Raw genomic sequence first — 6,271 nt, forward strand, 5'->3', positions numbered from 1 at the left:
GAGGCTAAGAGGATTAGGATGTAGTAATAAAATCTAACATTTCCCTGTTGACAGTGGCTCTGTGCCATGTAGATTTTTGTTATGAAGTGATGTCAAATAATCCCCACTTTGTGTTTATTTATACTGTAGTAGAAGAGGGATCAGAAAGTAGTGCATTGTGTTGTTAAACCAAACCTAATCCATAGTGAGGCGAGGTATATGATCTCTCTCTCTCTCAAGCCACAGGGAAAGTCAGCACGTGTCTTCACCTGATCTCATTATAGATGAGAGTGTCCATTACGAAAATGAATGAGTTTTCCCTGGAGAATAGACTGACAAAGGTAAACGAAGTTCCAAAGTCTTGAAGTTCAGTAGCCTACTCTTGATATAGTCTGCGTTGTGGTTTAACAGGATTTTCAAAGATTAACTCGACAGACCTGACCAATGGCCAATGACGCTGTGATTTATTGATATATTGTCTTTTTTCAAAAAAAATCTCAACATTTACAAAAATACATTTTCTCACAATTGTGACTTGAATCTTTGAATCCTTTCACTAAAAGTTTATTCAAATGAATTCAATGATTTGTTCAGTGACCTTTTCTGCAGGTTACACTGTCAACGTGCAAGTGTCTTTTTGTGTTGAATGAGTCATTTGATTTAACCGATTCGTTGAAAACAGAGACTTATAATGCTTTATTAATATTTGTGTGCCTAATACAGTGTCTCTGAAGTGCAAATAAATTTAACAAATCATTAAACACAACAGCAAAAAAAAAAAAACTAAACAAAACAACAAAACATCAGCCAATTATAAAATGGAAAGAGCGGTACTTAAGCTAAATGTTGATTTGAAAATAGCTTTGCAGTTTTGTAGAGAATAGCAATAGCAAGCGACTCGGTTACTAACGTAACCTCGGTTCCCTGAGAGGAGGGAACGAGTATTGCGTAATGCTTACGCTATGGGAAAACTCCTTTTCTCGAGAAATATTGAAGTCTTTATGTAAAACGCATTGCAGCTGCACAGCATACAGTAATGAGCGAGGCAGCTCGGTCATTGGCTGTGCTGCGGCAACTTGCACGAACCAATGACGGGGGGCGACTCTGAACCCGCTTCCAATGAGCGTGCTTCGCGTCCACGCGCGTCAGAGCCCGCCAGGATGGGCGTGGCCAAAGGCTATATATTGGGCGCCCCGTCGTCTGAGTTCTTTAGGTTCAATCGACTGAAGCAAATTGACCAAGCACAAGCACGGCAGATTACGCAATACTCATTCCCTCCTCTCAGGGAACCGAGGTTACGTTAGTAACCGAGTCGGTCCCTTTCGAGAGGTCTCTCCTATTGCGTAATGCTTACGCTATGGGAACGCCATGTAAAACGCAGTGCGTGCTGACTTCGCATCTATTAAGCCGGAGGCCGGTGCCTGAGGTTTTTTTTTTTTTTTTTTTTTTAGCGAAGTAATTATCCAACGAGCCAGCCGCAGGCGGGCTTTATAAAGGGACAACGTGGAACGGCCCAAAGGGCGTCCAAATATACACACAAGCACATTTCTATGTACTGTTATGTATGAAAAATCCTCCATATCAGATGCAAAGATGTGATTTTATGAGGGAGGAGATAATGCTCAGCATGTACACACCTCAGCCTATGCATAGTTAGACCGACAGTATGTTAGAGTGCAATGAGGGGACCTGTAGGTTATAAAACCTGATAAATGTGGACGGTGAGGCCCAGCCTGCAGCCGCACAAATATCTTGAATGGGTATCCCACTCGACCACGCCCACGAGGAGGCCATGCCTCTCGTAGAGTGAGCTCTGATGCCCAAGGGGCACTGAAGGCCCTTGGCCTCATAAGCCAGTGCTATAGCATCAACTATCCAGCGCGATATTCTCTGCTTTGATACAGCCAGACCCTTAGTGCGGCCGCCAAAGCATACGAACAACTGCTCTGTCTGTCTGAACGGGGCAGAACGTTCCAAATATACTCTGAGTGCCCTGACCGGGCAGAGTAAATTGGCGTCACTTTCGTCTGCTGGGGACGATAGCGCGGCCAAAGATATCACCTGTGCTCTGAAAGGAGTAGAGAGCACTTTAGGAATATACCCGTGCCTTGGCCTGAGGACAACCCTGTTGTCGTTAGGTCCAAACTCCAGGCAGGAAGCGCTTGATGACAGCGCGTGCAGGTCGCCCACTCTCTTGACCGAGGCGAGAGCCAGCAAGAGAGCAGTTTTGAGCGAGAGCTGTTTAAGGTGCACAGTTCGGAGGGGTTCGAACGGGGCACGCTTAAGTGCGTCCAGGACCGTGGTCAGGTCCCAAATCGGCACCGAGGGGGGGCGTGGGGGATTTATCCTCCTGGCGCCCCTCAGGAAACGAACAACTAGGTAGTTTTTCCCTAGTGTGCGTCCTTCGACCGGCTCATGTGATGCCGCTATGGCAGCCACATATACTTTGAGCGTGGAGGGGGTGCGGCCTGCCTCCAACAGCTCTTGTAAGAAAACGAGCACACTCGGTACTTCGCATGTGTCAGGATTCAGGTTTCTGGGCTTGCACCAGTCACTGAACACCTTCCATTTCTGGGCATATAAGCGCCTCGTAGAGGGCGCTCGTGCCTCAGTGATGGTTCTCAACACTCCACTGGGGAGGTTCCCGGGAATCCGTTGAGGGGCCACGCATGGAGGGCCCACAGATCGGGGCGGGGATGGAGGATCGTCCCGTTGGCCTGCCTGAGGAGATCTAGCCTCAGTGGGATCGGCCATGGGGCAGATTGTATCATCTGCATCAGTTCTGGAAACCACGTCTGGTTTTTCCAGAGTGGGGCTACCAGGAGCACTGCACATTTCTCCTCCCTGATCCGACTGATGACCTGGGGTAGCATCGCAACTGGAGGGAAGGCATACAGCGGGCGGCTCGGCCAGACTTGGGCGAGCGCGTCCGTGCTCTTTGAAAAGAAGAGGGGGCAGTGCGTATTCTCCTTGGAGGCAAAGAGGTCGACCTCTGCTCTGCCAAAGGTTTGCCATAACCACTGAACCGTCAGGGGGTGGAGAGACCATTCTCCTGGGAGAACTTTGTCTCTGGACAGCATGTCCGCTCCCTGGTTCAGAACGCCTGGCACATGTGCTGCTCTCAGCGAGCGCAGGTTGCGCTGGGACCATAGGAGGAGCTCCCTGGCCATCGAGTGCAGGGAGCTCGATCTGAGTCCACCCTGACGATTTATATGCGAGACTACCGTCATGTTGTCCGTTCGGACTAGGACGTGCTCGTCCTTCAAGTACGGGAGCAGGGCTCTGAGAGCCAAAGCGACCGCTTTCAATTCCAGACAGTTGATATGTAGGCGCTTCTCCGGGTTTGACCACAAGCCGGAGACAGGCCTGCCCTCGTAAAGGGCCCCCCCAGCCTATTTTGGAGGCATCTGTCGTGATCATTTTTCTCCTTGTGTTTACACCCAAACTCACGCCGGACTGATACCAGTCGACAGCTTTCCAGGGCGTCAGGGCTTTTATGCAGCCGTGATTTGCCCTGATTAAAAAGTGGCCCGAGCGCCACGCACGAGTGGGGACACGGCTTTTGAGCCAGCGTTGGAGAGGACGCATGTGCAACAATCCTAGTTGGAGTACAGCTGATGCTGAGGCCATGAGACCGAGCATCCTCTGAAACCGCTTGACGGGGGCGCGCGCGCCCGCTCTGAACGATGTTGCAAGGCGCCGGATAGTGAGCGCGCGCTCTGATGAGAGGCGCGCCGTCATCTGCACTGAGTCTAGCACTATTCCCATAAAAGAAATATTCTGGCTGGGGGACAGCATGCTCTTTGCAAAATTGATTTTTAGACCTAGGCACTCTAGATGACTGATAATCCAAGACCTGTGTGTCACTAACTGGCTCTCTGATTGTGCTAGTATTAGCCAATCGTCGAGATAATTCAGTATTCGCACTCCCCGCTGTCTCAGGGGGGAAAGTGCTGCATCCATACATTTCGTAAATGTACGGGGTGCCAGTGACAGGCCGAATGGTAGTACTGTGTACTGGTATGACTGCCCCTCGAAAGCGAATCTCAGAAACGGCCTGTGATGAGGCGCTATTGGAATGTGAAAGTAAGCGTCTTTCAGATCCACTGACAGAAACCAATCCCTCGGGCGAACTTGCGCGAGGATATGCTTGGTAGTTATCATTCTGAACGAACGAATCATTAAAGCTTTGTTCAGATGTCTGAGATCTAGAATGGGGCGGAGACCGCCATCCTTTTTCGGGACGAGAAAATAGCGGCTGTAAAAACCTGCCTCGCTCATAGAGGGGGGGACTGTTTCTATAGCGCCTTTCTCTATCAGTTTGAGCATCTCGGTGCGTAGAACATGTGAAACATCTTTTCTCACTTTCGTCTCTACCACCGCTGTGAAGCGGGGCGGTCTGCGAGCGAATTGAAGCGAGTAACCGTGTTTTATTATGTTCAAAACCCACTTCGGCATGTCGGGGATATTTTCCCAAGCTTTCGCTCGCACAGATATGGGCTGACTGCTGGCTGGGGGCGTGTCGTAGTGACGTATGGCTCCCGTCAGCGAATCGTTCTGTGTTAACACCGAGCTTACAGCTCTCAGCGGCGCGGACGCGCGCTGAGCAGCTCTGCTGAATGCCGAGTGCAGGGGTGCGTGTGAGATTACAGGCACGCTCGCTGTAATGCTCACAGAGTGAGATGGGGCAATGTTTGACACTGTGTGCATAGTGCTTATGGGTGGGGGTGCATATACTGTGGTAGGCACGCGCGCCACTTTCATAAAACTTCCCGCTCGTGGCGGGGGGTTTTTGGCCATATAAACAGTGTTTGTGAGTTGGGGTGCGTGCATAACAGCGGGCACACGCGCTACTCTTATACAACTTCCCGCTTTTACTGGGGAAGTGTTTATAACTGTGGGAACAGTGCTTGTGTGTAGTGGTGCATACGTAACAGTTGGCACACAATCTACCTTTATGGGGCGTCCAGCCTGAGCTGGGACAACATTTGGCACTGCGTTGACAGTTTTGAAAAGTGGGAATGCGCACTTTGGTGTGGACACGTGACCCTTTAATGACACAGGCAGAAAATAGCTCTTTATGTGATTTCTGTGTGTCGCCGTAAAAACGGCGTTTGTTTGCAGGTGAGCGAGCTGTGTGGCTGGCACATTGACTGCTGTATAGACATTTCCAGCCGCCTGTAAGGGAACTGGGTAATGCTTTAGGCGTTTTGGAGAGAACGGTCCGGCTTTTGCGAGACACGCGCTCTCCCTTTTCCTCCCTGTGGCTAGGAGGACTTACGAGGCTCTGGGTTCAGCACAATCCTGGGCCGAGGTCCCCGTCGCTCGGGCGGTTGCTTCCTGTTGGCCGAGCGCGAGCGGCGTCGAAAATCCGTTTCAGGTTTGGGCTGAGAAACAGGGGGCGCCGTCTTAGCTCGCTGCTGTTGAGGCGGCCGTTGGCGGCTCTGCGATGAGCTAGATCGCTTAGGCAGGAAGTGACGCATAGCCTGTGAGTCCTTACGGGCTTCGGTGAAGCGCTCGGCGAACTCCTTCACCGCTGGTCCAAACAGGCCGTCTTGGGAGATCGGCGCATCGAGGAAAGACGCCTTATCTGCATCCTTCATATCAGTTAGCGTCAGCCACAGATGGCGCTCAAGGACAGTCAGGTTAGCCATAGCACGGCCGATGGATTGGGCGGTGGCTTTTGTGGCTCGCAGCGCTATGTCAGTGGCGCTGCGCAGGTCCTTAAATGCCTCAGGCTCGGGTCCAGACTCGTCCATACTGCGGAGAAGTTTGGCTTGAAACACCTGTAGGACAGCCATAGAGTGAAGCGCTGATGCAGCTTGGCCGGCGGCGGCGTATGCGCGACCGGCGAGAGCTGACGTGGACCGGCAAGGCTTCGAGGGATGAGAAGCCTTAGCTTTCCATCCAGCGTTGGAGGGTGGACACAGGTGGTTGGCCACGGCCTCCTCGAGGGGTGGAGTCCCCTCATAGCCTCTTTCTTTTGCGCCGTCCACGGAGGAGAGCGACAAAGAAAAAGAGGGCTTCAGGCGAGCGGAGTGCGGGGCTTTCCACGACTTCGTGAGTTCGTCGTGAACTTCCGGGAAGAAGGGGGAGGGTCTTTGTCGAGGGGCCTGTCGGCGCCCCTGCAGGAACCACTCGTCCAGTCGGCTGCGGGCGGGTTCTTCCGGGGAAGACCAATCGAGCCCGAGGTCTTCCACGGCCTTGGAGAGAACGCGGACGATCTCTGAGTCCATGCTGGAGCCCGCGCTCGTGCCCGCTAGTGTCGACGGCGCGGGGTCGAAAGACGAGC

Source organism: Siphateles boraxobius, unplaced genomic scaffold, assembly GCF_051911475.1.
Source record: "Siphateles boraxobius isolate OS27281-9 unplaced genomic scaffold, OSU_SipBor_1 5, whole genome shotgun sequence".
NCBI classification, from domain to species: Eukaryota; Metazoa; Chordata; class Actinopteri; order Cypriniformes; family Leuciscidae; genus Siphateles; species Siphateles boraxobius.